This window comes from Chelonoidis abingdonii, chromosome 26 (genome assembly GCF_003597395.2).
Source record: "Chelonoidis abingdonii isolate Lonesome George chromosome 26, CheloAbing_2.0, whole genome shotgun sequence".
Classification (NCBI taxonomy): Eukaryota; Metazoa; Chordata; order Testudines; family Testudinidae; genus Chelonoidis; species Chelonoidis abingdonii.
The window spans coordinates 4777528-4787534 of NC_133794.1; the positions used below are offsets into that span (position 1 = coordinate 4777528).

At 41.9% G+C, this 10007-nt stretch overlaps 1 non-coding gene across 1 annotated transcript; it reads right to left on the reverse strand.

The window, feature by feature from the left end:
• Positions 1–351: 351 nt before the first annotated feature.
• Positions 352–3147, reverse strand: BRME1 (break repair meiotic recombinase recruitment factor 1). Its single transcript, XR_012654886.1, has 3 exons — positions 3060–3147; positions 2315–2419; positions 352–902 (listed from the first exon to the last, which is right to left on the reverse strand). It is a non-coding gene; the product is annotated as a break repair meiotic recombinase recruitment factor 1 (transcript).
• Between the last annotated feature and the right edge of the window lie 6860 nt (positions 3148–10007).

Genomic DNA, 10007 nt, shown 5'->3' on the forward strand with positions numbered 1-10007 from the left:
GAGCTGCTTCGATCTGCAATTTTACCAGCGCTGCACAGGTCGCTGTGTTCTGCAATTTTGCCACTGCTGTGAAGGCTATTTTGTTCTGCAGCAGCTTTGTCATCTTTGAATGGACTGGTCTGCTCTGCTCCTTTGTCACTGCTGCGTTGCTCTTCACCTCTGCCCCTTGTGCATGAGTTGTTCTTTTCTTTATCTGTGGTGATGTTTAAATCTACTAAAAATTGAGGTTTCATTAGGTTGCTCTCCATTTTGCTTTTGATGCTTGTATCCATCAGATCTATGACTTCCCCATGCACATTCTCAGTCTCTTTTTCTTCTTTAACAAAGTTGCCTAGTTTTATGGCAATTTCATCCTCTGTGGGTATCTTTTGGTCCACATTCTCAAGACAACTATTCAGGTCTTCATTTTGATTGCCTTTACCTCTGTTAGAAATTCTGTATTCTGTTAGTATACTACAGCTCACATCCTTTTCAATCGGGCATTCAAGTGACCCTAGAGACAGGTTCCTGTTTTCATGACTGCCTGCATCCTCATGACATAAAGTATCTGGAAATAAGTGAACAAGTTCCACGAAGGTGTTTTTGTCACAGCTGTCTTCTTGTAAATTAAATGCTATCCCTGTTCCTTGGTGAGAATCACCTATCATAGCAGCCTTGGTGCTTATGTTTTTAATCTTCTGCGCATTCTGAGTTTTAACATCCAGCCCTTCACTAGTACATTTCTGACCGTGAGAAATTTCCATATCTCCAGCTTCTTGCACTTTGGACACCATCAACTGAAATGACTCTGGTAAGAACTTTGCATCCTGCATATCTGCTTCTGAGGACTCACATGCCAGATTGCTGCCTGTGCATTGGAGATTAGAGTCTAATATTTCCTGAAGTTTGTGCATCATTACTGTCTTGGAGGAAAATAATAGAACAACTTCAGTATTTTCCAGTCTATAGATCTCTACTCCAGTCTATACAAACAATTACCAGGAAATTTATAGGAGCTGCGCACTGAATTCAGAGGATATTTACAAAGGTGAAAATTATATGTAAGTATGTGATAAAGTAGTGGGGGCTAATCCTCAGATGGTGTAAATTGGCACAGTTCCATTGAGTTTAATATACACTGGCCCAGGATCTGCCTGAGGCTGTGTCCTCTCTCTTTCAGAACAGTTTTCTGAGGCCTGATGAAACTCCCAAGAACCTCTGCCAACAGCAGACTGTGCCACAGTTCACAGAATTCAGAAAGATTTTTAAATACACCCACTGAACAGCTTTCCCCTTTTTTAGTCTTCCTAGATTTATTACTCTTATTTGCATGGGAATATATAGTAGTTGTTCCCCTCTGCTGAGACACTTACACTGTGGAATAATTTCTCAAGGGATCTAGTGGAAACCCTGTCGCTGAGTCATTTAAAATTGAACAAGACATAGCACTAGAAAAGAGACAGCAGAGCAATCTTACAGGCCTAATAGAGTAGATGGACAACAGTTTTTTTTTTCCATCCTTAATATTTATGGTTCTACAATAAGCAGAGCCAAGATTTATTATATCTTGTTGGCTGGTAAATTATTGTATATTACCAACATCAGGAAACATTTTCAGAAGTGCCTAAGGGTATGTCTACACTACCCGCCAGATCTACTGGTACTGATCGATCTTTTGGGGATTGATTTATCGCGTCTAGTGTAGACACAATAAACTCAATCTCCGAACGCTCTACCTTCGACTCTGGAACTGTGACAAGAGGTGGAAGTGGAGTCGACGGGGGAGCGGCAGCGGTTGACTCACCGCCATCCTCGCAGCCAGGTAAATTGACCTAAGATATGCTGAAGTTGCTTACCTTAGGTCAACTCCCCCCCCCCGCCCAGTGTAGACTTAGCCTGAGTAACTTGGAAGCCTAAGGCTTATAGTCAAGAGTAACTTTGACATTTAGAAGCCTAAGTCTCATTGAAAGGGCCTTCAACCCTAAGAGCCTTTTGAAGAAGAGACTTAGGCTCCTAAGTCACTTAGATGCTTTTGAAAATTTCATGCATAATGTTTTCGTTCTCTTTGTATCTGGGCAAAACTTTTGGAAAAACCAAAGGGGTTCATTCCTGGGCACTGTTCCATTGAACTGTGTTGCATGGAATATGTTCATCTTTAATTACTAATGTGAAATAAAATGTGCTTTAAATTTTAGAGTCAGAAGGAATTATTTTGCTAAATGTTCTCCAACATCTAACAATAAGAGGTGCCTGTAAATTGTAGGTTGTCTTGTATGTAACTGCACATGCATTGGTTGGGCTGTCTAACATGTTAATTGATGATCAAGTGCTGTACCTGTTCTGTATGAAACCCTGCTGTTTCTCCATCATTTCTCTCAGGTGTTTCAGTCAAACCTCTCTTTAGTTTTGCGAAGACTGGCACAAACTTTCCTGCTGAATTCTACAACCAAGTTCAATATTGATGAGTGTAAAGGGTGGTTATTACCAAATGTACTAAGGAATACAGCACTCTGAACAACTCTGACCCAAGCTCCCTCAGATCAGACACTTTCAGTATTGATTAGAAAGATATCAAGGGAATGAATGTATCTGGGTTTATAATCCTGTCTAGTTAAATAATGCAAACCAACCCATTTCAATCTACCCAGTAACATGTCAAGCCTGAATCTAAACTCACAAAGACTACTTGGCTGAACATAGAAAACAGAGCTGAACAATTTAAAGAATGTATTTCACATAATTTCACACATTTTAACATTTATTTTATTTTACAAGAGAACAGAGGATTATATTAGTTGTACATTATTAATATGTATTTAGGTCTTGTGATGAATGTGTGGTCCATAGGCAGCATCTCTATGAGGTTAACCTTTTTCCAATGCATGTTGCTTTGGTAAAGCTGCTGCCAACAAACCATAAGCATCCAAGTTTGAGGTGTAGGAGATAATATGTACACACAGAAAATCCAGCTACATAACGGAATTAGATCCAGCTGTGCCATGTCTAGACAGCACCTAGCAAACCACAGCACAACTTATTGCTAATATTAGTTTTGCATCACACCATTAGAACAGACTTACCTGAGATAAAGGAAGAGAAATGAACTCCTGTGCCTGACTTAACTGTTTCGGCTCAGAGGTAGTCTCTCTTTCTTCATCATTTGAGCTGGTTAGAAAAAGACAGCACAACAGCATGCACATTTAGGAACTGTAAATTAACAAATTAATAAATTCCCTAGGGAGAGGCTAGAGCACAGATTCTGGGCCTCTGCATTCTATTTCCAGCTCTACCAATGCCTTGCCATGTTATCTTGTAGCAAATCGTAATAATTCTGTGCCCGTTCTTCCTTCTGTAAAAAGGGGATAAGAATATAGATCCATTTGAAAGGAATTCTGTGAGACTATCTGTCAAACACTCGTGAGACTCTCAGCTGAAAGACACTACTGAAGCACAAAGTATTATTATTAATGTATACCAGTAAAACTGAAGCACACATATACAGTAAAAGGGCCTGATTTTCAGAGGTGCGGAGCCAGCACAACTTTATAACTTCATTTGGAATTATACATGCTTAATAACTGAAAATTAGATCCATAGGGACAAATCTTCTTGACTTATTAGGTTTTGCCTGAGTAAAGAATTGCAGAATTTGGCCCTCAGGCTTCAAGTGAACATTCTCCTATAAAGAAATCTTGTGAAAGAAATTCTGCGCAAGTGATCAAAGACAGTGAAAATTAAACATGCAGGGAGTATTTCTTCATATTCATCCCACTCACCCCAGTCTACAGGGAGAACTTCCCCCACTGCCTTTCTTACTCCAAATCTCTGTCTTCTATCATTCAAGAAACCGATGTCTGATGATTCCACTGCTTCATTCAATTACCTTGTTTGCAAGTTTACTGCTAAAGCTTCAGGGTTTTCCTGGCTTTTCTCTGACCGTTCCTGCTTTGTTCCTGCTGTGGTTGGTTTTGATTTTCTTTCGGAATCATTGGATTGAGGTTGTACTGGTATTTCAAAATTATTCTCTGCTGTCAGCTGGGAATTCTCCCTAAGGCTTCTTTTTGCTTTGGAAACACTGAGTTCACTGTTTCCTTCTTTTAAGGGGAAAAAAAATAATTAAAAAGTAAAATTGATAATGTTCTATGCACCAGGAATAATTACACTACATCTCTCATCTAGAACAGAAAAAGAGTGCAATTTTATACAGTTACATTGTAGCTTGGGAGCTGTGGCAATTACTCCACAGGCCCTATCAATGGAAACTTAATAAGCTCAAGGTATCATATAGTTGGCCAAGTGGTCATTAGTGCAGGTTTTGCATTAATTTTTGCAGCTATGTAAAAAAGTCAAACTAACACTAAATTTCTAATGCAATCTGTGACAACATAAAATGCTACAGATGATTTTGGATCTGATAGTTATGCTATGGGCCCTTTGCAGCCCTCTTGCAGTGTTAAGGTGCCTTAAAGGGGGCGTAAAGCAGCATTTTTACACTGCCAGAGGCGTGTAAATTGGCTTTAGTGTAACTAAGAATCAGGCCCTTTAACTGTATCCAGCAATCCTCTTAATGATGTGGCACAGGGATTTCCAGATTTAGCAACATTGAGGTAAGCTACATTAGATATTTGCTAGCTGCCAGAACCTATTTTATATAGAGAGAGTAATAATTAATTGAGCATCTAGGAACTTCACACAGAAATTACTATCCTGCACATCATGGTGATCAGGAGCTTACATAATATTATTCTTTTCAATTACATATTATTACAATAGCAAAGATGAATCTTATATCCTCCTGCTACAGAAACACACATCTCTACCATTTGAGCTAAAGGGGGATCATCTTTAGTTGTTAGCAATATAGGACCTATGATAGCCAGCAGAGGACTTCTGATCTCAGTTGAGGGCAGTGGTGCCTTAGCCAGTTCAGTACAGTATTTACATCAGTTTAAATAAAGATGCTGGTACTTTTATTCATCTACTGAGGAAAAATAAAACATATGGGTTGGATAAATTTATGACCAATAAAACATACATTTATCATGTTTGTCTTCATCTTGAGGTTGCAAGCAGATTAGCCGTGAGTGATATTTTAAGAGGCTACAGCCTTTTTTCCCTCTTGCTGCACTTTGGACACCTGATTAGGCAGACTGGAAAACAAATGCTAAGCAAGGAATCCTGAAACCCCCTCTGCATCTTGGAAGAAAGCCTCATGTATGTTGCCAGTGTTAAAAGTTAATTATGCAGTGGTCAAATTCCAGGTCTCCTTTATAGAGTAAATCTGTAAGCACTGCCAGCTGAGAGAGGCTGAATAGGAATTCTCTAGTGATCCTCCACCTACCAGAAAGCTGCATAACACAAACTACATAATAATTATGCCACAACATATTATTTGACAAAACTCAATCTCTGAATAAATTAGACAGGTTCTACTCAGGGAAGGGAGCTAAGACTGAACTAATTTAGCAGTAAGAACTAAAAATTATCACCCATATGGTTAAGCTTAGTTTGGTCGTGTCATTCCTTGGACCCAATTCTTCTTTTACACAATGGTATAAATCAGGAGCAATTCTATTGAAGTCAATGCAGTTACAACAGTGTAAATAGGTTTGGCAGAATTTGATTTTTATTTTTTCATAATTTTGATACATAATATCAGTGTTTATTTTTAAGCATTTTTATCTATTTAAATTTTCATCATTGTGCAAAGTTACGGATTTCAAGTATTTTTTTCTATTTTTATCGATTTAAATGTTCACAGTTGCAGGAAACTGAGGTGGTCAGACAATTATTTGATGACAGTAGACAGTTTTAAAATTAAAATTTTATAACTGTTAAAACACAAATTAGCAACATCATCTATCAAAATATACAAAGTAAATATCCATAGATCAAATTCTTATAAATTCTCAAGCAGCATTTTTCTTACTTTGCCTTTCTGATTATTATTGAGGGAAATATTTTTTCATCAGTTTGTGTATCCTGGGACCAATTCACCTACAACACTGCAAACTACAAAGAAATAGACATTTACTGAAAAAAAATCTAATCCTTCCAAGCCTAAGCATAAATGAGAGCAAAATCCGGTGCTTTGCCTTTAGGTCCTTCCTGCAATGCATTGGCAGGAAGCTTGCTCTTGCAGGCATGCATTGCCACCTAATCTTTGAATAGAAAGTTCAAGTCCTGCTAGCCCTCTACCACCAGTTTCCCATATTCCCCATCAGAGTTAAAAGAACCTAAGCAGATCTGATTGATTCTAGAATGTTTTTTAAATGGACTGTCGTGCTGTGCTGGATTTTTAAAGATGCAGCATTTACTGATTCTTCAAAGTGCATTTCAGTTAGATGAGGGTAAAAAGATGAGGATTGTTTCCAAAGAACTGCAGACTGTGCACCCCACTTGAAAATCATCAACTTTATTTCTTTATTACCAACTGTACTAAGAGGCACCAGCCCAGACTCCCTTCTGATATCCCATGGAGTAAGAACAAATGCAATCAAGAAAGACAGCAGGAGCACACAATGCAAATGGTGAATTCTTGTGTACCCAAAACAAGAAAAAATGAGCTTGCTCCCTGATAGACAGGGTCTCTAAGTGCAGACTACTGAGAGACTTCATGAAATATTTATTAAAACAAAACCACTTGAGAGCAGAGCTTTACCTCTTCTGTCACCGACATACAAAGTGTGACCTTGCATGTACAGTGCATGTGAGGTCATGCTGTGCAGAGGATGCCATTGCTATTGTTTGAGCCTGGGCACCTCTTTCTTTACAAATTAAGCTCTACCTGAGAGGAAGTATTATAAAGGAACTGGAGGAGCCATCTGGGTGCTATTCCCTGCTTTGTCAGTGGCTCCTTGTGAGGCTACGAGCAAATTACAGCACATCTCAGTGCTTCCATATCCTCATCTGCAAAACAGGGATAATAATAGATATCTACCACACAAAGGGATTGTAAATGTAATTAATATCTGTAAAATGCTTTGAGATCTTCAGATGAAACTTGCTATAGAAGTGCAAAGTATTGTACAGCAGCAGGGTGAAAGGAGGGGAAAAGGTGGTGGCATAGGCGCAGATTCTGTGAGTGCTCCAGGGCTAGAACACCCACACAAAAAAATTAGTGAGTGCTTAGCAGCCACACACACCCCCATCAGCCCTGCCAATCAACTCCTCCCCCTCCCTCCCAGCACCTCTTGCCCACTGCCATCAGCTGTTCCACAGCATGCAGGAGGCACTGGTGTGGGGGAGAGGGGCTTGCTCTGGGGAGGGGGCAGAACTAGGTGGGAAGAGGTGGGGTAGGGGAGAGGCGGGGATGGGGATTTGGGAGAAGGGGTGGGGGCAGGGCCTGGGGTGGAGCAGGGGCAGAAAGAGGTGGGACAAGAGTGGGGGTTTGAGGGAAGGGGCTGCGTGGGGGTGGAGCAGAGCAGGGGGGCTGAGCACCCCCCAGGGCCTGGAGGAAGCCGGCATCGGTGGGTGGTGGTACTCTTCTAAGCTCCACCCACAAAGTAAGATCTGCCCATGTGAGGTGCCAAAATGAGATAGCAGTAGCTCACAACAGATTGTGCAGTTGTTTAAAATTGAGTGTGTGTTCTCCCTGAAACCAGATGCCTCTCAGTAGTGTAGCAACCTGCATGGAACTTAGATGGAGAAACACATTTTGCAGAGTGGAAAGTTTGGAGGAGGCACCAAGCAGGAATCAGTTTGCCGACGCATGGTTTGAATGCTAGAGGAGACAACATCTCTGTAAAAAATTATCTTAATAAAGAGCCAATTCAGTTTTAGAAACATGAAGCCCTCATTATTCTCCAGCACCAGGTACATGAAAAGAGTGGGCTTCAATACACCCTGGACTCTATGAGGTTGGGGGGGTGGGAGGAGTGGTGGCATCTCACACCTACTTGTCGCACCAAACTAGGCCCCGGTATTACATTATTATTACCTGACGGTTCTTTCTTCCTTTTATTCATCTTGACGGTTTGGTAAATCTAGATGGGGGAAAACCACATGAGAGTGCTCAAGATACATAAGTCTTGGTGTATGTTATTTCATACAAGGCAAAGCACATTAAACATAAATGTTGACATTTTACTATGGATTTTTAAAATGATTAGTACATAATTCCAGGAGATACTTTTCCCATCCATAGCATTTGAGCAGACATGCCAGACAAAGGTATCTGTAGTGTTGTTGCAGCCGTCTTGTAGAAGAGCTCTGTGTCGCTCAAAAGCTTGTCTCTTTCACCAACAGAAGTTGGTCCAAAAAAAAGGCATTAGCTCACCCACCTTGTCTTCTCATGCAAGACAGGGTGAGGTTATGCAGATTATTCAGCTACAGGGATACAGATTTTGCCCACATGTTGCTATACCTATTATCAAAGTATCTAGACACCTTACAAAGTTGACACTGAAATATTCAAGTATCAGTGGGGTAGCCGCGTTAGTCTGGACCTCTAAAAGCAGCAAAGAATCCTGTGGCACCTTATACACTAACAGACGTTTTGGAGCATGAGCACTTCATCTGCTGAAGTGGGTATTCACCCACAAAAGCTCATGCTCCAAAACCTCTGTTAGTCTATAAGGTGCCACAGGATTCTTTGCTGCTGAAATGTTCAAGCTCTCAATTAGAGAGGCCAAGCACCTCATCTGCCTGCACTTTCACCAGTGAAATCAGGATTTAATCAGCTCAAAAGGCCTGGGCAATGAGTTGCTTCTTTTTGCAGCTCTTTCTGTTCTAAGAGTGGCCAGCTTCCTGGTGAATAACTTTTCTGCTGAGAGTGAACTCCGGCAGTATGAGCCTGCTATTGAGAAAATTGTGCCACTCCGATGCAATGTAGTGATGTCGCTGTGAATGGCACATCTCCTCATCACCAGCTGGCATCTTGGTCTGCCAACATTGTGCCAGCACTAGAGCTGGCTGAAATTTTTGTCAAAACAGTTTTCCATTGGAAAATGCTATTTCAACTAAATCAATTTTTGTATTTTGGCTAAATTATATTTTGAAAAAAATGGAAAAAAGTTTTTAAAATGTAGAAAAATCCTGTTTTGACATTTTCAGAAGAGAAAGCTTCGATTTTTCATTTCAAAGCTTTTTGGTTTTGAAAATGTACAATAAAAACTATTTAAAATAATCAAAATCAAACAAACATTTCAAATGCATCAAAAGCAAATGTTTTCAATGGACCCAAAGCAATAATTTTATTTAGACTTTTGTTTTGAAATGTTAGCCTTTTGTCTCAGTTCAGGTCTTGTTTCCTCAGAATTTCTAAATTTGTCACAGGACAGAAAATCCATTTCCCAGCCAGCTCTCGCCAGCACATTGTGACGGTATCTCTGCCAGCACATCGCTATCTCATTGTGACACAGTGGCATCTTGGCATCACTCCGTTACACCAACATCTCCTGACAGGATCGCTGGAAGTGGCCCATTTCCTTTGGACGAGCTGGCCTGTTGGCAGGGCCGGCTCTAGGCACCAGTAAACCAAGCACATGCTTGAGTCAGCACATTTTCAGGAGCGGCATCCAGCCATCTTCTCTCCCCCCCCCTTTGGGCAGCAAAAGCCTAGAGATGGCCCTGGCAGCAGCAGCAGCATGTCGTGTGTGGGGGGCACCCTGGGGCTGCTACGGTTCGTGCCACGCGGGAGCAGCGCCCGCACCTTGTGGCTGGGCAGGCTCCGAGCAGGGAACACTCAGGCTGGGGGCTGCCCCGTAGCCACCTGCAGGTGCTGCAGGGCAGCTGCCCCCCAGCACCACAGTGGGGGCTGGGTGAAGCGGCCAAGGACTGTGGCAGGGCCACAGAGGGTGGGGTGCTGCCGTGCGGGGCCCGCGTCCCACTCTCTGGGGCTCCGCTCCCTCTGGGGCTACCCTGCCCCAGCTCCTCAGCCCCCTGCCGGGGCAGTCCCCTGGCTCTGCCCTCCCAGGTCCCGGCCAGTCCTGGAAGTGGGAGCCCTGGCTGGAGGGACCCTGGGCTGAGGCGCGGCCCGGGAGCCCCGCTGCTTACCCTGACCTTGCCAGTGCCAGACTAGCTGGAGG